The 26,370-nt window shown below is 46.6% G+C and overlaps 2 long non-coding RNA genes across 2 annotated transcripts; one reads left to right on the top strand and one right to left on the bottom strand.

Moving 5' to 3' along the window:
* Positions 1–452: 452 nt before the first annotated feature.
* Positions 453–15,002, top strand: LOC135321822 (uncharacterized). The gene is made up of 4 exons (XR_010381936.1): positions 453–886; positions 3,798–3,989; positions 11,377–11,472; positions 14,910–15,002. It is a non-coding gene; the product is annotated as an uncharacterized LOC135321822 (long non-coding RNA).
* LOC105099883 (uncharacterized) lies at positions 9,292–26,273 on the bottom strand. Its single transcript, XR_838133.3, has 3 exons — positions 25,291–26,273; positions 14,286–14,357; positions 9,292–11,918 (listed from the first exon to the last, which is right to left on the bottom strand). It is a non-coding gene; the product is annotated as an uncharacterized LOC105099883 (long non-coding RNA).
* Positions 26,274–26,370: the final 97 nt, after the last annotated feature.

Genomic DNA, 26,370 nt, shown 5'->3' with positions numbered 1-26,370 from the left:
GGGAAACAGACAGGTCAGCCAATGTCCCAGGTCAAATCCATCTTCTTGGAGCCACCTGGCATTTCCTGTGACACCTAAAGCACTTAGTGTAAAGCAGTTACTGCTCACACCATGGCTGCTTGGCTCATTTTTCCTTGGTGTGTGTGCTTAATCTGTGTTCTGTCTATCAGCACTTTGAGAGCTTCATAGTGCTGCCCTTCCTCTCCGCACCACTCACCCACGTCCTTTGCCTCCTGTGCTTGGTATATAGAAGGCAGCACTTACTGAGTCAAATTGGAAATCCATCTCTCCTCTCAAAGAGAGCCAGAACTATGTGTTCAGCCTCTGGGCCCCCAGTTCTAGCCTGTCTGAATATGAGTCTGCTTGTGAGGTCAAGGAATGCTTCTGGGGGGAGCACGGGGTGCACTGTCCTGGGATTGAAGCTTGGATCTGAACTGTTGGACAGTGTCTGGAGTTCTGCACAAAAGAGAATTGAATTGTGGATCAGCTGGGAGGTTATTGTGATAGCCCTGGTGCCCTGCGCCTCCAGGGGACTGGAACCCTGTGGGAGCACATAGCTGGCATTTTTTTGCTTGAGATTAGGAAGTCTTTTGCTTCCTCTGTGTGGAGGCTTGAATTCAATGGACTGTTGTGGTAGGATGGAGTCTTTTTTTTGGTAAAAATAAAACAGAGATTTGGCTCCAGTTGTTACGAGGTGGTGGGCAAATGAGCTCTCTCTCTGGTGTTTGGTGGAAAGCCAGTTTAAGAGCATGTGGTCACATTTTTGCCCAACATCATCAACAGCATAAGGAAGCTGTGATTCCAGCCTCAGAGGAGTGAGCTTTTATCTCGATGTGACTCTCCAAAGACCGTCTTTATGCAAGAAGTGTCAGAGCCCCATTTCATAGTAAGTTTCTTTTGACATTTTTGTTTTGATTGAAGATAAGTTTCTTATCATCACTCAAGAACTGACATCATCTGCAGAGAGTGGTATCCAGAGAGCCTTCCCAGGCCCGGGAGGTAATGAGTGGTGATGAGGTGACCAAGCTGGGAGGCAGGTCCCGGTGTTGTATTTCTTCCGGGGCTTCAGTCTGGCTCTCCCAGAAATGGGCTAGTCATCCCCCTGCCTCTTCCTCGTGTTGTGAAGGGCATGGGGAGAGCATGAGAGTGGAAGCTCGAAAGAGAGTTTAGGCTGCTCTTTTACCTTCTGCCACATTTTGTTTTCTCTGGGTCTTTTGTTAGCATATTCTTTGGAGCAGAACTTGTCTAGGGTTGTCTTAGGTTTCTCAGTTTACAGAAGAAACTGCAGGTAGACTGAGGAGGGTGGACTGGAATTAGATGTGCAGAATGGTTAAATGAATGTGTGAGTGAACACACAATTGGTTGGATGTGATGAGGAACCTTTGAATGACATAAGAAACATGTTCTGAGGACTGTTTCCTCCAGAAACTAAGTAGATCCTGGCTGCAAAGTAGTTAATATCCATAAGCAATGATAGTTTAAAAATATAGTCCAAAAATTTCTTCCTAACCAGACAAGTCATGGATGTAGGACTTAAAAGAAACGACATGGGAAGCGTGTCAGTGAGCTACGGAGCTTCAGAGACTTGGGCTAGAGTTAGGAATCAGATCCTTGTAACCTTTGTTTAACATTCTCCAGAATGTGGGCCAATCCACAAAACTGCCCTCATGTCAACTGGCCCAGCTGAAGGGCACGTGTACTTGAAGTTTCTACCATATTCATTCTTGCTTTAATAAAAGCATTTATAAGTCTAGGGTCTTCTTTTATATTTTGGCTGGTCAGTGACTGTGTCTTCACTAAGAACCCTGGATAAGCATGATTATCATCCTTGGGAGGTCATGGGAAAAAAAGAGGATTTCTTTGTAAGAATCCAGAGAACTAAGACCAATGAAAGGAAGTCAGAAGGTGGCAGATTTCACCTCAGACATGACCAGCCAACAATGGAAAAGGCTACTTAAAAGGGTAACATACCACCTCCCCAGCTCTTGTCTTGCATGGAGTTGGGAGGAGGATATGATGTGCTGGGTTCTTTCCAGCTCTCAGAGAATATGCTTTTACCTCCTGGAGTCTCATGCCCATAGCAATTAATCTCTGAACTGCTAAAATCCTTGTATTTTATCCCCCATCCTCAACCCCGTCAAACAACTTGTCCCGTTTCTCTCTACGGCCACAGAGCTTATCAGGCTACTCTCAGAACATCATCTATGAATTCCTCTTCCACATGGAGTGTGTGAGAGAGTGGGAGAGGACCAGGACCCATTATACTTTCAGTGAGTGAATCCATTTGACTATAGGCATCTCGAGCATGGCTCTCAACTTCTGCAGGTTGCAGAACGGCGAGGAGGGTTTAGGAAACACAGATTGTTAACTCTGTCTCCAGTGTTTTCAATCTGATAGGTCTGCAGCAGGGCCTGAGAAATGTGCATTTCTAAAAAGTTCCTGGGTAACGCTGCTGCCACTGGTCTAGGACCGCACTTTGAAAACCACTGCCCCAAAGGATAGAGACCCAAGCCAGCCTACTCTCAGTAAGGCCCAAATCTGGAGGGGCCAGATTATATAAGTATTAGGGCACATCCTCCTCCTTCATCCTTCTTTCCTGTTCTTTTATCAAGGCTCATTTCTCTCAGCCTCAGGGGCCTCAAAGAAAACCTTGGCCCAGACCAATGTGTCTGACATTCAAAGTCAGTTCCTCTGGGAAGCTTTCCGTGCACTCCCAGGATTAGATGCTGTGGCCCCTGTGCTTCCTCAGTAATGGTAACTCGTGTGACTTAATTAACCTGTCTCTCCCCAAGAGACCGTACGCTTCATGAGGGCAGGATTTAAGAGCATTAGGAAAGAGGTGAAGTGGCTAGGTGGAGGGGCAGTGGAAGGTCACCCCCAGGATTATGGAAGAGGGTGGAAGAACAGGGCTTTTTGTCCTGAAAGAAGTGCCTATTGAAGGGATGAGGAAGGAAGGAGGTGGCCTGGGACAGTCAAGAGGACTACCCCAGCTCCATCTGGCATCAACCAGAGGTCTACCTTTTCTATTTTTTCCAGCAATATAGGCATTTCATTTCTCCCCAGATTTTAAAACCTGCATTGGTTTTACTAGCTCTGAGCTATTTGCTACCTCTAAGCCTCAGCTATTGCACCCATAAAAAGAAAAGGTAAAGCCCCAGGGTGGGAGAGATTTGAGTTCGAAACTCAGCTCTCGGGGGAGGGTGTAGCTCAGTGGTAGGGTGCACACTTAGCATGCACGAGGTCCGGGGTTCAATCCTAGTACTCCATTTAAAAAAATTAAATTAAATTAATTACTTAAAGAAAAAAAAACAAACCCAGTTCTCCTTCTGCTGTGTTTCCATGAGTACCTGACTTAGCTTCTGTAAGTTTCAGCCTTCCCAGGCATAAAGAAATTGTTTCTACTTCCTAATGTTGTTGGGAAGCTTCTGGAGTCAATGCCCATGTGCACTTTAGCACAGTGCCTGGCACGTATGAGGGCTCGATGTACATGGGCTGCCATTGTCATCACCATCTTCCCCATCCTCTTCACCACTGTCACCATTCCTGTCCCCCCAACCCAAGGTTTCTATGCGGTCCTAGTGGGACAAAGAACTTTATAACCATAGGGCACCATCTGAATGTCAAGGGCACCACATGCCCCAGCCCCTGCCCACGAGGCCTCAGTAACGTCCTCTTCATTGGAAACAGGGCCCGTGCCCTTCCTTCTACAGGACGCTGGAGCAGGCTCTACCCCTTCCAGTCCTTTGGTGACTCTTGATACAGTGACAAATGCATCTTTTGTCCTCTTCTGTTCCCAGGACTCCAACCAACCATAAAGAACTGTTACCCAGAGCATTGTTCCCGAGGAAGAAAAGAGCCACACACCCACCCACACCTGCTTCGTGCCAAGAATCTACAGTTGGGTTGCAAGGCAGCATATGTTGTCCTTTTGGAAAGATGAAAGTGAGACCAAGTGAAGAGCCAGCAGAAGTGTCTCAAGGCATCCCAAGGCAAGTGGGCAGCCAAACCCTGGTGGTCTCACTCCTCCCCGAGCCGCAACCTCCCCGGCCCTTTGCATTAGGTAGCTTCCTGTCCTTCTCTGTAAAATAGGATGAATAAAGAGATACTCAAGTTTCATGGTCGCAAAGGGTAGATCCTGGAGTTTAAACCCACTTACTTGACTGATGAGGCCCAGAGAGGGACAAACACTTTCCCAGGGTTACACAGTGATTTCTAACTGGACCCAAACCCACTCCAGTTAGGTCTTTTTGTTTAGAGAAACTGGGCTAATGCTATCTACAGTGTTTTTATTTTGTTTTTTGTTTTTTGTTTTTTTTTTTTTAAGGGAAATGCTGTCCTGGATGTTCATTATAGCTTTTAAAACATTTTTTTCTGGGGGGAGGTAATTAGATTTATCTATTTTTTAATGGAGGTGCTGGGGATTGAACCCAGGATCTCATGCATGCTAAGCACATACTCCACCACCTAGCTATACCCTTCCACTCTCACCATGGCTTGATAAACTGTAAAAGGCCTCTCTCCCCCAAGTACTCATTTGCTCTTCTTATTAACTTCCATGCCTGAACTGATGCTCTGCTGTTGAGGGCAAGTGTCCTACAGAGGTTGAGAGTGCAGGAGCTGGAGCCAGCCTGATCTCAAATTTCAGCTTTGCTACTTACCTGCTGTGTGACCTTTGGAAGTTACTTGACCTCTTTGAGCCTCAGTTTCCTCATCTGTAAAATGGGAACTACTACTTACAAGAGGTTCTTGTGAATTAATGTCTTGACTTATTTGTAGGGTGCCTGACAAATAATATGCCCTCTATAAATACTTATTATAATTACCTCCAAGTGAGTTGCTTAAGAGAAAGATGGGAAGTCAGTTGATTAGGGGGTTCATGCTCTCTGACAAAGAGGCTAAAATGATAGAAAGAAAGCATGACTGAAAACCAACAAGGAATGCAGCCATTAGTAGATGCAAGTGAATTGTGGGTTTTCCTGTTATTAAAATGCTGGGATATTAGGATCCCTAATTCAGGTAAATGACACAAGAGATGAAGCACCTGTTTTGAAATTGTTTTATGATGGTGACTGTGCCAGCCTTTTTGAGAAGGGCAACACTTGACTTACACAGATGCTTGGATTCTGAGGAGGGAGTTGAGAGAGAGAAAACCAATGGGCTCCCAGGGGAATCAAGTGACAGGGGCATACCAGCTCCTGGCAGGAAGTAGGGTGTGCATGCAGAAGGAACATTGTGGGCCAGTAGAAATGCCACCACTTTCTACAGGAACTCTGGGCCAAGCAGTCTCTTGACAAAAAGCAACTCTGCTTTGAATGACCTTCAAAGCAAGTGCCCTGGGCCAGTCCCGAGGGTTCCTTTTTCCCCTCACTCCAGTCTCCTGGGTAACAGCAAATAGGAAGCCACAGAAGAAGGATGATAGCGTAATCTTCTTTGTTATATGACAAACCCATGAGGTCTTTAAAAAATAAATACCAACGGAAAGATGTAAGTACATTCTCTGTAAGGTAGCTTTGATGATCCAGGGTAGTATTTGAAATAGACTTGGGAAGCTGCCCTGGTATCAGAAAGGAAGGCAAGAGTGCATGTGGAATCTGTTGCTGAACTGCTTTAAATGCTAGTGGGCAGCTCAGCAGCTCCTGTAGGCTCTCCTTGCAGGGCCTGGAGCTGGGCAGCATGTGAGTCACCCACTCCAGCATTCAGGAGGCTGAGGCTTGAGGAGGGTGGATGACATGACACAGGCTCTGGAAGAGAGGCTGTGCATGGAGTGGGAAGAAAGAAAGCTCTGGCATCTGTAAGAGCTGCACCTATGGTTGTCTCCCCATATCCTGCTGTGTGACCTTGGGCAAGTTACAGCACCCCTCTGAATGTCAGCATCCTCATCTATAACTTATCCCCCTTGTATTATTCCCCTTGAATGGTGTTACCAGGACCACATGAGAAAAGGTGTGAGAAGTGCGATCAATGTTGTTAGTGCTCTGTGAATGCAACTCTTTCTTCTTGTGGCATTATTAATGATTATTGGGCAACAAAATTTCTTTATGGCCAGCTGCCATTCAGGCAGTGCTAATAGCTCCCTTGAGGGATCTAAGTGATTCATGTGATCTTCACAATGACCCACTGAGGCAGACAAGAGAGCAGTTGTTATCAAGTGACAACTGAGACTCGGAGGGATGAAGCATCTTCCCTGAGATCATGTAGGTAACAGCTGGTAGACCCAGAACTAGCGCCAGCTCTCTGACTCCTAGTTTAGGGCTCTCCTTCTACAGCCTGCTCCTAGAGGGCTCAGTTATCTACTGCTCCATTAAAAAGCCACCCCAAAGATTTGTGGTTTAAAACAATAAGCTCATGATTCTGTGTTACAGCACTTTGGTCTGGGCTCAGCTGGGTGGTTGTGAAGGAAGACACGCTTCACCTATGTATCTCCTTATGACTTACTTCTGGTCACTAAATGGGTGAGATTTCTTTCCCAAACTAAGCAATTCTGTGACACTAGAATTATAGAATGTCCTATAATTTAACTCAGTTCTGACACCATCTACCAACCCCACAGGTTGAGGAGACCATCTCCCCACTTCCCCACTTCGGTGCCAATCACAAATCCAGGTTGTCACCTGTGCTTCTGACAAATTGACTGTAGATTGGAGTTTCCCATAACCCCCACCTCAAGTTTAATTAATTTGTGGGAGCAGCTCACAGAACTCAGGGAAACAGTTTACTTAGTTGCCTACCGGTTTATTATAAAAAGATGCAACTCAGGAATAGCCAGATGGAAAAGATGCATAGGGCAAGGTGTGTGATAAGGGGTGCAGAGCTTCCATGCCCTCTGTGGGTACACCTCCCTCTCAGCACCTCCACGTGTTCACCAAACTGGAAACTCTCTGAACCCCCATCCTTTTGGGTTTTCAAGGAGGCCTCAAAATACAGGCATGGTTGATTAAATCACTGAGCATTGGTGATTAATTCATCCCCTAGCCCCTGTCCCTTCCCCAGAGTTGGGCCAGAGGCTGCGGAGGCTGAAATTCCAACCCTCCAATCACAGGATTGATTCCCCTGGCAACCAATCCTATCCTTATTAACATAGACTCAGGTGTGGTTGAAAGGCGCTTGTTATGAATAACAAGACATTCCCTTTTATCACCCTGGAGCTATTTCAGGAATTGGAGCTATTTGAGGACAAAAGACCAAGTATTATAATAAAAGATTCTCCCGCTGCTTTTATCACTTAGGAAATTACAAGGGTTTTAGGAGCTAGGTGCCAGGAACAGGGACAAAGACCAAATACATATTTCTTATTGTAAATCACGATATACAGTGGTTCTGCAGATCTGAGCCAGATGTGCTAGTCTCGGTCAGGCTCATGCCTGCATCTCAGTCAGCTTTCTGGCTGGCTGGGGACTGGCTGGCCTAAGAGACTCAGCTGGAAAGGCTGTTTCTGCCCTGTTGTAGCCTCTTATCACCCAGTTGGCCAGCTGGAGCTTCTTCCCATGGCAGCAGTGGCAGGGGTCCTGAGAGCAGCCAGAGAGAGTAAGCCCTTCGTATGGAGGCACTTTTCAAGTTTTTCTCTTGTGGCACAGTTGCTATTGTCCAATTGGGCAAAGCAAAGTCATTGGCCAAGCCTAGGCCTTTGTGGATGGGAACTACCCAAGGGCATGGATACAGAGAGGCCTGTCCGTGGTTACAACAATCTGCCATGTGTATGTACAGTGAGCAGGGGGAGAGGGTGAGTGCCAGGCCTCCAATCTTTATCCAACCTAGGATTCTGTGCCACGGGCTGGAGGTTGGTATTCTTACTCTGAGAAGTCTTCTTGGATTCCTAAATTGACATAATTCAAAATTTAGTTCCTCACTCTTTCCGCATCACAAAACGGTATAACTGCTCTTTAATTGTTTTAAGCTCTGCAAGGGCAGAGACCATGTCCATCTTTCCCACTACAGTGCTCCTAACATCTAGTACTAAGACTGGCATGCAGTTGGTGCTATATGAATACTTGGTCAATGGACATTTGTGTAATTTCTCCTTTGAGAATTACAGAGAGGTGTGTTCTCGTGTTTCATAATGGGGCTGTATCTGGCAGCCTGATACTCCAACCTGGGCTTCTCAGGGTTGGAATCTCTTGCCCACTATGAGTTGGTAAGGGTAGATAAAATAAAACATTAATAATAACAATAATAGCCATTTATTTAGTACTTGCAGTTGCTGCTTATTAAGTACTTACTGCATGCTAGGCTCTCGGCATTACCTAATCTGCCACACCTATCAGGAGTGTTCCTAGACTCAGCTAAACCTTCAAATTCAAAGACTGTTGCAGCCACACTTGGCCCCATTCTGCGTGCAAGGCTGTAAGACAGGAACCACAGCTCACCGGCTGGGCAAGTCTGGGTGCTCCTTTCTTGAGGGAGTCCGTGCAGCAATCCACAGATGGGAGGAAACAAGATCTCACTGGGCAGGTGCAAGATTCCTTCTGGCTTAAAAATCCTCCTGTCCCAGAGTCTCTTGTAACAACTCCATAGAAGGGGAGGGTATAGCTCAATTTGTAGAGCATGTGCTTAGCATGTACAATGTCCTGGGTTCAATCCCCAGTATCTCCATAAATAAATAAATAAGCTTCATTACCTCCCTCCCCGCAAAAAACAAACAACAACAACAAAAAACAACTCCATAGGAGCATCTTCCAGGGTTCCTGTAGGGGACAAGAGTCACCTCTCTCATGGAAGCCCAAAGCTATGGCGTTTCATTTAGTATTTACAGTTCTTCCAACTCAGAAGCAATCTACCAAGCAAGAATCATCTTTATCATGACATGTTGCTCAGAGATACTTTTGGCCCCCACCAAGTAAGCAGGGGAACAGAGCTAGAACATGAATCTAAGGCCAAATTCTAATGCAAAAAAGGAAAAGACAATTAATTCTCACCTGTTATTATCCCCACTTTACAGACAAGGAAACTTAGGCTCAGAGAAGTTCAGTAGGTGGCAGAGCAAGGATCGAACTCAGGTCCCAGGCTGCATTACTCTTTTAACTGTTAGCCTGTCCAGCATAATTAGGAGAACATCCTTTTATAAAAACAAAGTTAAATCATAAGTTACAAAGCAAAATGTATGTTGTGCTTAGATCATGTTCTGCTTTGGACTATGCCAGGTCAGAATTTCAGTAGTGCCAGATTGATGGAGCATCTGTAGAGCAAACTAGTAGAGGAACTGGGATAAAACCAAGAAGGCTTTACACGCCCCACCAGGGCTCTCCAAATCTTTTCAGTCATGCACTCCATTAGTAAAATAATTTTGCAAACATATTCCCAAATGCATGTATTTTAATTATTTGGAGATTATATACATGTAGGATTCCATGCATGTGGAATGTTTAGAATAGGCAAATCCACAGAGAAGAAAGGAGGTTAGTGGTTGCTAGGGGCTGGGGAGAGGAGAGAGTAGGGAGTGACTGCTGAGGGTACAGGGCTTCTTTTTGGGATGATGAATTAGATAGTGATGATGGTTGTACAACCTTATGAATATACTAAAACCACCGAATTATATACATATTTTAAAAGGTGAATCTTTTGGTATATGAATTGTATCTCAATTTAAAAAATTATATACATTTAGTAATGCACTAAAATAATGTGTACTTTATAAAGAATAGTCTAAAAAAGTTATAGGGTAAGATTTTAAGTCATGAATAAAAGTTCTGCTATTGTCTTCCCTCACCGCAACCAATTGTCCCATGTTTTCCCGGGGGACCCACAGCTTTAAACCACCTTGAAATAGGCTGTGCCTCCAATTATAAGCCATTTATGGTTCTCAGTAAAATCTGTTTTTGCTGTCACACTGTTCTGAATTTCAGTAAATTTGCTAATCAGTCAATAAGGATAATAGTTAGTATATTTTGAATACTTAGTGCCAAGCACTGTTCTAAGTGCTCTGCTTATGTACACACATCTCATTCTATATGGCTCTATTATTACAGTCATTAGCCCCACTTTGCAGTTGAGGAGACTGAGGTTTAGGGCGGCTAAGTAACTTTTCCAGAGTCCAGGCTATTTCGTGGCTGAGCAGAGCTCCAAGCCAAGCAGCCTGACCTCGAGGCTGCATTCAGTGCCTACTGTGTGTACAACTGAGGACACACAAAGTCCCTGCACCCTGGGAGAGTGTCCTCTAATGGGAGAGGGGGGAGTAAATATCAGACAAGTACTGACATTTTTAAGTTCTCTGAAGAATATTTCACAGCCAAGTTCTGTGTTTTCTCTCTTCTGGAATCTCTCGAGATGGAGGAATTAAGTCTGAGCTTTAAGTCAAATTTTGTGTAGGTAAACAAATAACAAAGCAACCCCACAAATTTTGTTTGCGTCTCTGAGCTGGGCCAGGGAACGTTTGGGGTGTCAGGGGTGCCAGGTATCCCGCCAAGACCAATTCTGGCAGAATTCACCAACCCTGAGCCATTGGGATTCAGTGGCTGGATGCCCAGCTTACGCCAGTGTTTGGAAGCCTGGATTCTTGGCTCATCCTCTTAGAACTGAAAAGGCCTCAAATCGTAGGGAGGCTTTTGGATTTGCTGCAGCACACTAATCGTTAGGCAAATCACATAATATTTGTAAGCTGTTCACGATATGGTAGAGACTTAATAAAATTGCTATGAATTCTGACTTAGGCTATTTGACATTTATTGACTAGGGGTTCTTGAGTTAGCCTTTCTGTATATGAATTATAAGCTCTCTTCCCAGTATAACCAATAAAAAATGAGCTCTTGATTAATCGGCATGAAAAGATTTTCATAATATATTATCCCATGGAAAAAAGTAGTTTCTAAAATTATACCAGGGTTCCATTTTTGTGTTGTTATTGGTATGTAGTTATCTGGAGAAAAATATAGGGAAGGGTAGATACCAACATGTTAATAGAGCTTATTTCTGTAGGAGTAAAGCTGATTTAAATGTTTTAAACTACTTGCCTGTATTTTCTAACATTTTTTTGTGATGCGTGTGCATTGCTTTTATAATGAGAAAAGTAACTTTTACCCAGAGATACTCCCTAACCTGTTTAAATTAGACAGGGGAAAGAGTGACACTGTGACAAAAATCACGCTTCTGAAATTTTGACCTTTTAATTGTCTTGGCTACTTTCCATTCCTATTTGATTTCCTCCCCAAAGCAGCATATTTCAGACCTCTTTGTAAGCAGAGGAGGCACCACCTGCAGACTAGGTTCCAGGAATAATATCCTGCCAGAAACCTTATGATATTTTACTTGGGATTACAGATCCTTCTGGAAACAGGGGCCTGCACTCTGCCCCTGGTCCTCAGTATCTGGATCTTTAGCCTCCCAGCTGATGAGGACAGGAACGAGGCCCTGATGTGGCCTCCTTTGGGTTCTGCTTTTCTCCAGGCATCCCAGCCCCTGCTGCTGAGGTCAGAAGAGAAGAAAGGCCCCGGGCATAGCCGCTGTCCTCCCACCATGGGGCAGAACTGCCAGCGAGGATGGGTAAGATCTCTTCTAGCTTTTCTCTGACTTCACATGGTCACGTGCACCACTGCCCACTCAGCCCACTCTCCCTGGCAGGTGTTAAGTGAGGGTCCATTTTTTAGGAGGAAAGCCCCAGACCAATAGCACTGCAGGGACCTGTTATGAAACAAGACAGGAGCCCATCAGATCCAGCAACGAACTCTCTGTGCAGTTTAATTGTCACCTGGGCCTGACAGATCCTGACCAACAGGAGCCCAGAAGATCATTCATGTAACGCCTCTGGTTGATCACTTCTTAGACAGTCATGCTGCAAAGTCATGAATGTGTGATGAAAACGGGAGCATGGCTTTTTCTCTCGAAGTGAAGCCTCCCTTGGCCAGATTTTACGTTGCCAGGTAAAAGCAGAAATCCATTCTTGCCTCTTACGGAGAGCTTTGCTTCTCCCCTGGATGCTGAAACACACCCTGGAAAATGTTTACAGGATAAGTTATATTCTTCTGAGTAGCTGGCTCATTTTAAATTAACCTGTGCTGCAGATGGCCCCCCTGGAGCAAAGACTACAATTGCTCCCTTTTTACAGTTTGGGAAATTGAGGCCCAGTGGGGTTTAAGCCCAATAACAAATGCAGGGCCAGTGCCCTGGGGATAGAAACTCTCTCAGAACAGCATCTCAGTCACTGCTGTGGCCTGGCTTGTTGGCTTTGTGAAGACTCTCCCCAGGTCAGTTCTTGGATCTCAAATTAGTTGCCAAAAAGCATCTAAAAGTGGGGAGGGAGTGCAAGCTCAAGGAGGATCTGCGCTGACCTCCAGGTGAGAGGCCTGGGCTCTGGGAGGGGGGGCAGTGAGGTGTGCAACTTCCCCTCAGTCCTGCAGGGTTTAAGATGCCCCTTTCATCATCTCTGAGAAGGGCTTTGCAAAGTGCAGCCCAGACACATTCTTCCTGCCCCCAGGCCACTGAGAGAACTGGATTCAATCCTGTTTCTAACACCCAAGTGGAAGCTCAATCTTAGTCTCTCTTGCAGAATCCAAGGCACCTATTTGGATATAGTGGGACTTTCTGTGGGTCCTGAACCTCTGACGCCTCACCCTTCTCTTTTCCTCCTTTATTCCACAACCATGGTGAGACAAGTTTTGCCAGCTCTGGGGAAGGAGGAGTCCCTCCGAACTAGGAGGTTTGTCTGGAATGTCATTGCCATCTCTCTTGGTCCCCACTGTCCCCTTCCTGTGCCCCTGCCCAGCTTTGCCAGCCCCAGGCAGAATGCCACTGAGCATTTAAAACAGGCCACCAGCCTCGGAGAGGTGGCACAAAGCAGCCAGTGTCACAGGCGCCACGTGGCAGTCAGCAGGCTTGGGCACTGGCACTTGGAGTTTAGGGTCAATCTGTGGGTCTAGGGCTGGTCCTCTGTTTTACCTGGGGGTCCAGAGAGAGGAACACCGACTTTGGGTCTCAGACACAAGCTGAAAACCAAGAAGTTGGAAATCTCAAGCAGCAGGGGTAAGCTGGAACCGTTGCCCTTTGCCTCCGTATAAGTCCATGATCTTTCCTGCTGCTGCTAACACTTCATGAGCAGTGCCCTGTGCTGGCCCCTGCCCTTTACATTGTCTCCTTTAATTTTCACAAAGGCCCAACAAAGTAGGTATCATTCCGATTTTACAGATGAGGAAACTGAGGCTTCGTGAGGTTAAATTACTTGCCTAATTTTGCACAGCTGGTCAGTGGCAGATCCAGGACAGAAACTCAGATGTCTGACTCCAAGCCTGTGCTCTTTCTACCTCCGTCAAACTCAAGGCTCAGGGCAAAGCTTGCCACTCTGACTGTAACTTCCTTAGGACAGTTATATTTCAAGTTGTTCCAAGCTTAGAAATGGTGTGCTCTGGATGTTGAATTGCTACTCTGAATCTAAGGAAGGACCCAAAATTATATGGTCCATTCAGTTTCTTTCTCCTGGTCTCCCAGGCTATTCCAAGTCCCAGGCAGCATCTTTTTTTAACAGTTCTTTTTATTGAGTTATAGTCATTTTACAATGTTGTGTCAAATTCCAGTGTAGAGCACAATTTTTCAGTTATACATGAACATACATATATTCATTGTCACATTTTTTTTCGCTGTGGGTTACCCAGACAGCATTTTTCACTGTGCCCTACTCCAGATTCTCATGTAGACCTGCCACTGAGGTTTCGTTAGAGCACTTTAAGCAAGAAGTTTGCTTTCATTGGTATCAGTGTAAGACCTAGACTGTTTGAGCCTTGGGCATGTGGAAAACTCGCCTGGATTGTCCTCGTTACTTGATGCCTTTTCTTGCTTTCCTAGCTTCCCTAGGACCATGATTTCTATGGGGCGTCTTTGATTTGGGGCCTGCTTAGAAGAGGGCATGTCTCTTAAGTTCATGAACAGCAAACATGTATTGAGCACCTGCTCTATGTGAGGCAAGACAAGACGTACTGAATAGTAGTGACTGCCCAACAGGGAGGATGCATGGGTTACCCAGGATTCTTACAGGGACTGGCTGCATGTCTCTGGGCTGCTATGCCACCTTCTAGAGACCTCATTCACCCTCCTTGTAGCGTGGGCTTTCCTCTTGCACTCTGTCGCTCTGAGTTCCCTTCCTTCACACCCACCGAGAACGGGTCCTAGGAGCAGCAAGAGAGGGCAAGCTCCAGCACAAGCGCTTTTCAAGCCACCGCTTGCGTCATGTTGCTACTGTCCTACTGGCCAAAGCAAGTCACACAGCCCATCCCAGAGTCACTGTGGGAAGAGACATGAGAGCATGGGTACAGAGCCGAGAGGTGAACTGTGGTGGCTGTTTCTTGCAAACAATTTAGTACACCCACCTTATCCCTTCAGCTGCCATCATGAAGAAATCCACGTGGGTCTCTCTCTTGATTGGTAGCTGCTCCCAAGACCTGTGAGGCATGGGAAGTTGTCAGAGGGTTATGGAAGGGTGGGATGCTAACTGAGGACGGTTCCTTCCATGCTCATCTGGGAAGCACTTCATTCTACAGTCTTGGGGACAAAGTAGGGCCAGTTGTTCAGCAAGGACAGACCCCTGTGCTCCCACAGCAACCCTACATGCCTCTGCAGCGGCTTGGCCAGCGCTGCGCTTTCGTTGTTGATTGACACATCTGTTTTCTCTGGTGGACTGTGGGCTCCCTGAGGACAGAGCCACTGTTGTTTTTCGTCTTTGAATCTCTACCTCCTGGCACAGTGCCTGGCACATTCGTAAGCACCTAATAAATGTTGATGTGAATAAATTTGAGGATCAGACATTTCTGAGCTCTGTGCATTTCATCCAGAGGATCATTAATCATGGTAAAATTTGGTTAGCTATTTCAAGGTCACCTGTAATTACTTTTACTTTCTGAGTGTTATTGGTTAATTATAAGCACCAATATGTTGTGAATGCAAGTTGCTAAGATGCTTTTATAACACCTTATTTTGTCTTGTCTGTCTTTAAGGGTATAGCAGCTGAAAAGCCAATCCAGCCCCCGCTTACTGAAAGTAAGGTAAGAAACCTAAATGTTCTTTCCATTTCCTTCTGTAACATTTTCTGTAAAAGAGACATATTGTGTGGCGATTCTCTTTGGGAATTCTGATCATGGTGTTAGTGAGCCAAGCAGCCCTGCAGTGGGTTCCTGGGGTGAGGACTTACCCCTAACTGCTCCTGCTGGGCCCAGCCACCACTACAGGGCAGGGACTTTCTGAGGGGCCTTTGTTACCAGGCTCCCTTCTTAGACCTTTCTTGGAAGCAAAATGCAAGGTGTCAGAGCTAAACACAGGGCCCTCCTGCCTTGCAGCTGCGTGGCATGCGGGAGAGACTCTGGGAGAGGGAATGTCTTTTCCAACGTGCAGGAACAGGCATGCCAGGAACTCGGCGCCCATCCCTTCTGCACTGGAACATGGACAAGTTTCAGATCTTCCTAATGGCATTTCCCATATAGTTCCAAAACAGAATTTGTGATGGCCCCCCCACCCTCCCTCCCATTCCCTAAACTGGTACTTTACTGTGTCTTTAAAATTGCAGGAGAGTGGAGCTTAGGTGGGTTGCTTCATGCTCTTTAAGAGCCAACTTGCTGGGAGAAAAGTACAGTAACTTTTGACTTCTGCATCTGGGTCCATTATCTGGTCCCAGGTGAGGCTCAAGGCTGAGTCTGCATTCACAGCTACCTCTGCCCTGATCCTCATCCCACTGATTGAACAGCGATATTCTTGATCTTTCAAAAAAGAATAAGGGTCTCCAGCCTCTGAGGACTTACAGCTGAGAAGTGAAGCTCAATATGCAAAAAAGAAAAAAGTTACAACTTAGGGTGACATGTGCCTTAAGAGCCAGATGAGAGAGGAATCAGCTCTGTCTGGGGTGAGAAGGAAGTTTGGATAGAAGAGGTGAGATTTGCTGAGGCTCTTGGTTGAAGAAGGACTTTATAAGGCCAGGAAGGACTTTCTAAGCAGAGAGAGCAAAGCCTGTGAAGGATGGAAAGAAACCTGGAGATAACCACTACATATAAAAATAGATAAAAATCAAATTTCTCTTGACACAACATTGTAAAATGACTATAACTCAATAAAAAAATGTTTAAAAAAATCAAATTTCTCTGTATACCCAGGGAACTATATTCAATATCTTGTAATGATCTTTAATGCAAAAGAATATGAAAACAAATATATGTATATATATGCAAGGCTGGGACATTATGCTGTACACTAGAAATTGACACATTGTAACTAACTATACTTCAATTAGAAAGAAAGAAGAAGAAAGAAAGAAAGAAAGAGAGAGAGAGAGGAAGGGAGGAAGGGAGGGAGGAAGGGAGGAAGCAGCCTGGAGAGGCTGACTGGTGTGATGCCAGTGAGGAAGACAGGAGGGCAGGCTGATGAAGTTGGGTAGGGCTGACATTGGATGTCTGGTTAGGCAACCCTCTCGACAGGGTCTAAAAGATCTTTAGGCTGAGGTGTCATGAGATTAAATTGTGTTCTGTCTGGCAGTGGCAAGATCTTGAACTTCTAGCCTCCAGAATTGTAAGAAAATAAATTTCTATTGCTTAAAAAAAACACCAAAAACCCAAAAAACTTTTAGTCAATATGGCAACTGAATAGGCCTAGGGCCACCTTTTGGTAAAGTGACTTTGTGGCTCATTAAGTGAACACTCCTGATATAGCTTAAGGGAAACCAGCCTTGCACCCAAGACCAGGAGCTGTGTTTCTCTTCCTCACTTGAGATGGAAACTAACAAATACAAGAATTATATTTAAATTAAAAAAAAAATCTGTTGCTTAAGCCATCTAGTCTGTGGTATTTCATTATGGCAAGCCTCGTAAACTAATACAATACCAAAAGAACCCCCAAAGTGGAAACAACCAGGTGTCTATCAACTTATAACTGAATAAGCAAACTGTGATATATCCACACAATGAAATATTACTCAGAAATAAAAAAGACTGAAGTATGTACTACAACATGAGTGAGCCCTAGAAACATTATGCTAAATGAAAGAAGCCAGTCACCAAAGATCACAGATTGTATCATTCCATTTATGTGAAGTGTGCAGAATATGCAAACCTGTAGAGACAGAAAATAGAGCAGTGGTTGCCCAGGGCTGGGGTGTGTGGGAGTTTGGGTGAGAAGTGGCAGCTGATAGGTATGGGGTTTCTGTTTGGGATGATGAAAATATTCTAAAATTGATTGTGGTGAGTACCTCACAACTCTGCGATTGTAGTAAATATCATTGAATTGCACACTTTAGGTGAATTATATGGTGTGTGAATTTTATCGCATTAAATTTTTACCCCTTAAAAAGCAGTCCTTTTTTCATAGCTGAGAAGTATGAAGTATGGATATACGACAGTTTGTTTATCCACTCACTTGCTTGTGGACATTTGGGTTGTTTCTAGTTTTGGCTATTGCTAATAAAGTGCTATGAACATTTGTGTACAAAGCTTTGTAGGAACATATGCTTTCATTTCTTTTGGATAAATACCCAGGAATGGAATTCCTGGGTCATGGGGTAGGCATATACTGAATTTCGTTAGAAACAGCCAAACAGTTCCAAAGTAATTGTATCATTTTACATTCCTATCTATCTCATCCGTTTTCATGTCTAACATAAACATTTAGGTGTGTTTTATAACAAACCTAACATATTAGTACAGTAGTATGCATTGATAGTTGTAAATAAATATACATATTATTGAGATATTGGGATATATTATTTGATGTATGAGCAAAACATTTTTATTACAAGCTCTGTAGCCTGGGGTGAGGAGAGAGTAGATACTGTGCTATTTTTGTATTAGTTTCCTAGGGCCACCATAACAAATTACCGCAAATGTGGTGGCTTAAAATAACAGAAATATGATATCTTACAGTTCTGAAGGCCAGAAGTCTAAAACCAAGGTGTCAGCAGGGCCGTGCTCCTGCCACAGGCACTAGGGAACTTCTTGCACTCCTGGGGGCTCCAGGCATTCCTTGACTTGTGGCTGCAAACCCCTCTCTAATCTCTCTCTGTCTTCACTCTGCATTTTCCTTTTCCTTCCCTATGTCTTCTCTTCTGCCTCTTAATCAGGACAGTCCTTGGATTTAGGGCCCACCAGTAATCCAGGATGATCTTATCTAAGTTAAGGATCTTGAGATTACATAAGAAGACCCTTTTTCCAAATTAGGTCACATTCACAGGTTGTCGGGGTTAGGACATATCTTTCAGTGAGGGGGCGGGTGCACCATTCAACCACTATAGTCCTGTTCTAGCAGAACAAATGGGCAGGAGAGGACTGATTCAAGAGAGTTTAATTTGTTCTGTTGTGTTTGCTCTCAAGGCATATACAGGTATAGATACCTATATATGTTTGGTGACAGAGTAGATGTGGGGCATTTGGGGGGAGAGCTCAAAGATGGTCAGGTTTCTAGCTTGGGTGCAGGGAGATGGGTCTGCCTGGAATACTCTTTTCCCAGGAGAGAAGAGGAGACATGGGCATGGCATGCTCCTTCCTTTTTTTCTGGTTTCTGCTTAAATGTCACATCCTCAGAGAGGCCTCCCCTATCCATCCTATCTGAAATGATACTTATATGCTCAGTTAGGATTACAGTTGGCTGGTAGTAATGGAAAACCTCAAAACAGCACTTGGGTTAACACATTGGAATTTCATTTTTCTCTCAGGCTGTAGAAATCTGGAGGTAGTCAATGTGGGGCTGATATAGAGCACCTTGGTGACAGGGATGCAAGCTCTTTCTAGTTTATTCTGTGGTTTTGTGTGGCTGCCATTCCCAAGGTTATCTCATAAACAAGACGGTTCCTGGATCGCCAGCCCATCGTCTATACTTCATGCAGCAGGAGGGAGGGAGGAGGAATGGCAGAGGGAAAGCTGCACAATCTTAGGGATGGCTCCCGGAAGCTACCATGAGACACTGTCACTTTCCTCTTGTTACCGAATCGTACTTGGGCCCTCCTGCCCCCCTCGCTAATACTGACACTGGGTTGTAGTGAATGAAGTACAGCGTTTACTGTGGGGCACCAAGGAGCAGCCCATGCTCAAGACCTGAGCTCCCCAGTGGCTTTCTATCAAGGGTTTTTGAACATTAGGGGTGACAGTTGCAGGGTGTGTGATCAACTACTGGACATTCTTCTGATTGGTTGGTGGTGAAGTAACAGGGTGACGTTTCAGGAATTGTATTCATCAGCCTTCTGGTTCCAACCAGTCTAGAGTCTATGTGCACATGCCCGAGTGGTCAGTATGTAGTTACTGTCCTCCTCTGGTAGTTTCTGCAGAACCACTCAAAGATACGCATTTGCCTCAGATCGTGATCTGTGTCCCTTCAGGAGACTGTAGTTCTAATCATTAGCTGCCTGAGTCTGCTCTCTGGAGCTCAGGGATGGCCAAACAAGGAGGGGGAACATGCAGGGGCTTGTGTCTGGGAAAGCCCTGCAGGGTCCTGCTCAGTTTCAGTCCCCTCTTTTCTTTATATTCCTCAATCCTTAGGGGAACAGGTACAGGACAAGAAAGAGAATAAAGTTTGGGTAGAAAAGTTAATAATAAACTCTGCAGGGGAACTCGGTTTTAGGGGTACCCGGCTTCACTCTCTGGCCAGAACTTGGTCCCACGGCCACATAATTGCAGGGAAGGCTAGTCTTTATTCTGGGGGGCCCAGATTCAGTTTAAACTTAGAGTATTTATTAATTAGGACAAAGGGGAAATGGCAGTTGTAGGGTGTAGCCGTGTTGCCTACACGCTGCTGTATTTTTCCTCCTAGCATCCGACGTAAGGTACATTTAATTTGTGATTTGTTTACTGTCTGTCTCTCCCTACAGAATGTGGGCAGGGACTCTGTCTTGCTTACCTGCACATTTCCAGTGAACTAGGAAGTGCTGGGCACATTAAGTGCTTCTCAAATATTTGTTGAGTGAGTAAATGACAAGTCGGGGAATCGAGAAGAAAGTAAATTGAAGAAGAAATGACTGTGATGGGGAACAAATTGAATTTCAGGTGCCCATAGGATCTAGGAGTTGATGTTTACAGGCAATTGGAAATATGGGTCTGGAGCTCAAGGGAGAGGTGGGGGCTGGTGCCCTTGAGAGTGATTCTTGGAGTAGGGCATACTGGCCTGGCGCCACAGAAGACTGAAAGAGGTGGGAACACTCAGCCAGCTCAGGTGAACTGACCAAACTAGACGCCCCCACCCCCACCCACTGGGAAGGGCAAGTGCTTCCATCCCTTATAGCTCCCCACTCTGTTATGGGGACTGGCCTCACCACTTGGTTTGAGAATGCCCTTTACAGGAGGGCTCTGCAGGGCCAGGATCCACATGCCATGTTTTACAAGTTAACCAAGAATAGCTTGGTACATTAGGGGAGAAGTTCCCAAACTCAGGTCCTTTGACCCATCTGGAAATAAGGACAACATGGTTAATGAATATCCCACCTTGTCAGAGCAGCAGGGTAATCCTGAGCCTGACTACCTGGGCTCAGATCCTAGCTCTTCCATCAGTAGCCATGTGACTTTGGAGAAGTCACTTAATCTCCTTGTGACTCAGTGTTCTCATCTATAAAATGGGGATAAAATTAGTATTTACCTCATTGGGTTGTTCCGTGGGTCACGCAGGCTAATATAAGTTAAGAATTTAGAACAATACCTGGTATGTACTAAGTTCTACCTAAGTACTACTATGATTATAAAACCAAAGGTATTTAGTTTAAAAAGCTACTCTTATTTTTGCTTCTCTGGGTTAAACATCTTTTCCTTTAGGAAATTATGGTGGCAGGAGATGGAAATTATGATTAAAAAAATCCTCTCTTAGCAAAATGAAAAGTCAGTGCCTAGGTTTTGTTTGTATGTTTAATTTGCTGGTCTGTGAAATCCCGCAGCCTAGGAGCCCCACCGAGGTACTGACCTGGACTCTCCTACGTGAGTATTTCTCTCTCTGTTTTGGAGCCGATACTAAGGGGCAGCACTGAGGACCTTTGGTTGGACTGGTGAGGACAGATGTGTGTGGGCACTGGGGAGAACTATCCTAGGAAACTCAGGGTAACCAGTAGAGTGATTTAAGATTGCTCTGTTCCAACAAGATACTGGTTTTCTTTGGGGAAATAGCTGGCCTCAGATAAGGAGCAGGGCTGAAGCCAGGCAGGCCTCAGCAGTCTGGTTAACCCTTCTTCTTCCAAGCATTATTCTTTTTGCACAGGAGGCTTGTCAGGTTCAGAGGCAATGGAGTGAGGATGAGATGTCCAGGAAGTGACAGGGTTGGACCAGGCTTTCCTTGGCTTCCCTGAGGGGCTGTCATCCCCAAAGGGGAACAGAATCCTTCTTGAGAAGAGACTGAGCAAGGTGTCTCTTGGTGGTGGTGGGGGGGGCGGGCGGGGTGGGTCAGGCCCTTTCTGAGCCAGGTAAATAGGTCAGGGTTGAGCAAGGGGCAGGCAGGCAGGGACTTTAATGATACCTGAGAGGATTGGGACTTGGGTGAAGCAAGAGAGGTGCCTCAGGTGCAAGATATGCGTGCAAAGCCTCTCTTGCCTCATCTCAGTTCCAGCCCTGATACCTGAGGCCTCCGGCCTGTAAATTCCAATTACCAGTTGAAAGTTTAAATACCTACAGCCATGTGCACCAGTGACCAGGTGGGCTGGGTGGGGCCTGGGGGGAGCTGCAGCACCCCTGCCTTGTTCGAAGGGGGCAGTGGTGCTCACTGTTAGCTGATTGTTGCCCGTGATAACATGGGCCCTGGGTGGCTAGACCTTAGGTGCCAGAAACTTGGATTTTAAAATGAAATCTCCCAATTTTTAAGTGTTAGCTCATATTTATAAAACATTAGGTGAGCCAAATAGGATGTTTTAGCCAGGTGGTTGCCAGTTTATAACCTTGGTTATGATGCTTTTGGAGGGCAGAACTTTGGGCAAATGAGAGAAGGATGGAGGCAGGCTGAGAATGTGATTTTATAACCTCAGCCACTCCTTACCAGCCTTCTCACGCAGGAAGCAGAACTGTCTGCAAAGTTGATGAGAAAGTCACAATGAACTTCCATCCCAGTGTGCTCTGGATCTGCAGAGCCACTAGGACCCTGAAGGAACCACCACTGGCAGCATCAAAAAGAGACTGCTAAAAATACTACCGTAGAAAGTCAGGGTCTAAATCAGTCATTCTCATTCCTGGTTATATACAGGACTCACCTGGGGAACTTTTTTTTTAAATAGAGGTACTGGGAATTGAACCCAGAACCTCACGCGTGCTAAGTGTACGCTCTACCACTGAGCTATACCCCAACCCTGCTGGGGAACTTTTAAAAGGATGTTTGTACTACATTCCAGATCAACTCAGCCATCACCTCCAGGGCTGGGGCCTGGGCATCAACATTTGTAAAAGCTCTCTGGGTGATTCTTTTGTGCAGCCAGGTTGAAAGTCAAAAATCTAAATAGTAGAAATGCTGGGTCATGCTCCTTTCCTGGTTCTTCTTTTCAGAATGTGCTGTGCACCACAGGGCCCCCCACTGTGTCAGGATGCCAAGATACTGCCCTGGTGTGGGCACTGGCCTTAATTTTTCTTATTCACTTTCTCTTTAAGATCTTAAACAAGCTCTAGAAACTCCACAACCCTCACTGATTGATTAAGTGGGGATAATGATATTTGCCCTTCTAGCCTCACCAGCCCGTTATCAGGAGAAATGAGGCAATAAATGAGAAACTACTCTGTAAACGGTCAACATTATGCAAGCACAGCTGTTACAAGTGTGCGCTGCCAGGTGCTGGGGTACAGCTTTGATCCACTGCAGAGAAATTTTGGATTAACATTCCTAATGCCTTGGGTCCCACGTGAATTGTTACATTCTGACTTAGCTGTAGCCTGCATTCTCTTACCAGCAGGTGTGTTTGGTGGGTTGGCAGCCAGGCACTGTCTGACCTTCCACCCCCAGCCAAACTTGCACACAAGGAAGCCCAGTTAATGAACAGAGAAACCCAGGGGACTTCTGGGATAGTGGTGGACCATCGAGAAGATGCACGGAGACCTGTGGAACTATACTTCCCATGGTCCAGGTCTTTGCTGCTCTTCCTTAGGGTCCAGGGAGTAATCAGCAGAGGGGCTTGGCTGGGGTCCACGAGCTACATGACAGCACAGAAGAGGTGGAATAATAAAGAAGTGCAAGGGGTGATAACTGGCATGACAGAGAGGGGATGAGGCCCAGTTCTGAGCCCAGTGGGGGACACAGCATGGGCTCTGGCCTCAGAAAGCTGTCTGATTGGGGCAGATAAGGCCGCCCCCTAGAAGACAGTCAATATCAGGCAGACTGTCATGACTCAGTGTTACTTATCTGAGACCCAGGCTGCGGCGAGGTGGTGGGGAAGGATGGACAGAGCACTGGGTGGGCATTAGAACTGGGTCTGAATCCCAAATTCCACCACAGCCGGACACTCGGCAAGATGGCCCACATGCTGCCTCTCAGCTTCCTAGTCTGTAAAGAAGAGTCTTGTTCTAGATCTAGATGGACTCTGAGCACAGTCCGAGTCTGTTCTTTGGAGCGGCTGAGGCCTGGGAGACTCCCCCCAGATAGTATCATTATGAACCAGGAACAGAGAGGTTTTCCGGCATCCATCAGACACACTACCTACATGGCCATAAAGCAAAATTGGGTGAATGGGAACAATTTGGTTGTTCTCAAGTGTCATTTGAGTGAGTAGCCATGGTCAGGGAGGGTGTTATGGGGAGGGCAAGAGAGCTGGGCCTTCGGCGAGAGGGACTCTGGTCAGGAGGAGGCGAGTAGAGAGGGATGAGCAAGCAAGGAAATATGAGCTCAAACAGGATGGACTTGGTGTGGGTGAAGGACAGTGGGCAGTGGCCTCGCTGTAGAGGAGGAGATAAGTGGGGAAGAATGGAGACGGATTACAGAATGCCTCAGACACCAGGCGGAGATGTTTAAACTAGCTTCATCAGGAAGGAGGGGGCTATCAAGGGATTCGGGGCAGGGTTATGATGTAATCAGGCTGCTTTTTAGCAGGAATAATGTGGCCGAGGCCTCAGAATGACTTGGATGGCAGGAAGCCAGGAATCAGGAAGGACAGCTAGGACTGTTGTAATATTTCTGGCATGGGCTGATGAGGACTGAGGGTTGGGAGGATGCAGCGGGGCAGGCCTAAAGATACTTAGGCCTTGGGGCATGGCTGCGTTCAATAGGTGGGGAGGAGTCACCTTGAGAAACAATTCCTCAAAGGCCAGGAAAGAGAAAGCATTGGCAGCCTCCTTGCCTGCAAACAGAACATCTCAGGGTAGCCTTGCTATTGGTAGTGTAAGCTTCTCCCCTGGCTCCAGCTCAGATAATGTATCTCAATCATAATGGGGGCTTGGTGATGATGCTAGCCGGGCCTGGGTTAAGGGGTATATATGCTCCTGATCACTGCACTGGGCTAAGTCCGCCTTCAAGTGTCAGGCCCTGTGCTGAGTGTGGGAGACAGAGCAATTAACAAAGCACAGCTCTTGATCCTTGTAAGTCTGGCAGAATCACATCTGCAGGACTCAAATGACACTTGAGAACAACCAAATCGTTCCCATTCACCCAATTTTGCTTTATGGCCTTGTAGGTAGTGTGTTTGATGGATGCCAGAAAACCTCTCTGTTCCTGGTTTATGATGATACTATCTGGGGGCAGATCCAGGTTCTGTGCGACTTGAAGCTTAAATAATTTGGGGGAACCTCTTTGGGAAATAATTCAAAACTGCAAATATAAAATTGCTAGGCCTTCTCAGGGCCCAGAATCTGGGGAATGCAAGCAAGAAGCCCTGAAGTGTAAACCTCATCAGCTTCCCAGTCAATCTTATGATAATACCTACCATTTATTAAGTGTATTAGCATAAGTAGGTATTTTATTTGTAGTGTTTCACAGCAACCAAGGGAGGTGGGTGGGCATTAGTATCTCCATGTCATAGATAGGGAAGCAGGGTCAAAGAGGTGATTCAGGATGCCACAGCCATAAAACCAACGGGTGGGGGCTCTGGTCTCAAGGGCCACAACTGAGGTCCTCTTCAGTTGATAGCAAAAGTCACACCCCTGAGGTTCCTGAGTGGTTTTCTGGACCTAAACCATCCCCTCCTGATTCCACTGTACCTTTCTTCTGCCTGGTCAGTGGTCCCCAGTATCCAAGGCTAGGGTAGAGGGATTGAACTCTGGCCATCTCAGGGTACCACATGGTGCAGCTTTGGTCTCAGGATCATGGACTATTTAGACAGAGGGGCTATATACAACTTGAAGGACAGCAAACCCCAGGGGTGAGCACTGGCTTTGAAAACACACAGATCCAAGGTCTAATCCTGGATCTACAACTTTCTGGTTGTATAGCAAGACACATGGCTTCGGTAAGTCTCCACGTGCTTACCTGTTGAATCAGAGTAATAACCACTTCTATGTATTATGCGTCCTCTTGTAAGGTAGTAAAGCTCCTGGTGGTGTTTGGCACACAGAAGCAATTAATCTAAGAATCTTATGGTTGCCATCAGTCTTAGTAGCAGCATAAATATGATTCCGCACTTCCCCTTCCGCTTTTAAAGACGAACGGTTTCCTAGGGATTCCTCTCAGCTCGACAAACTTCCTTCGGGAAGTGAAAAAGGTGGCACCTAGAAAGGGCACCTAAACTCTTCACCAGACTCCAGCGAGCTTGAGTGTCCAAAAGAAAGAGGAAGCCCGAAGGATGGGGCCAGGCTGGGGACTGCGGCTCAAGTCCCGCCCAGCTGGCGTGCGCCCTTCGCGAGGGCTGCAAGAACCGGTGACTCAGGGGCGGGCGCTGTGGGGCGTCGCTCTTGGTTTAGCAATACAAATCCGCCAGTCGGAGATTAGGCCTGGAGGCGCCGCAGCATGGGTGGGCCGAAGGGGGCGGGGTGGAATGAGGTGATGCCCTGTCGGCGAGGACCCAGGTGGGGCCCCGCGCTCGGCCCCCTGGGCCCGCGTAAGCTGGCTGGTGAGGGGACCCAGTGCGAGGACCGCGAAGCCTCCGGGATCTTGCTTCTGCCGGCACAGTCCCCGCTCGCTTTCCACGCCCACTTCTTCGAGCCACTTCCCGGCGTCTCCCCTTCCGCGGAACTCCCGGGGGCGAGCCCTCGTTTCCGAGGAAGGGGGCCGCCCCTTCTAGGCTGCCCAGTTCAACAGCAAGCCAGGCCCAGCTGTGCCTCCTCGCGCGCCCCGCGCCTCCCCGCCCAAGCAGGGCGCCACCACGCGTGACGGTGCGCGCGCGACAGAACCTCCCGCCCCCGCGCCGGCTTCCTACGTGGGGGACGTGCAGGGAGATGCCCGGCCGTGGGGGATTTCGCGGCTTCGCCCGCCCCCTTTGCGGCGCTGGCTGGAGCGGCGGCCAAGCCCCCCCGCCCCGGCCCAGCCGCCACCGCCACCGCCCGGCGCTGCAGAGGCGCGCGGCAGCCAATGGGCGCCGAGGAGGTGGGCCGGCTGGCGGCTGTCACCCTC

Source organism: Camelus dromedarius, chromosome 8 (assembly GCF_036321535.1).
Source record: "Camelus dromedarius isolate mCamDro1 chromosome 8, mCamDro1.pat, whole genome shotgun sequence".
Classification (NCBI taxonomy): domain Eukaryota; kingdom Metazoa; phylum Chordata; class Mammalia; order Artiodactyla; family Camelidae; genus Camelus; species Camelus dromedarius.
Note: the sequence above shows the minus strand (reverse complement) of the source record. Positions and strands in the feature narration are given on the sequence as shown.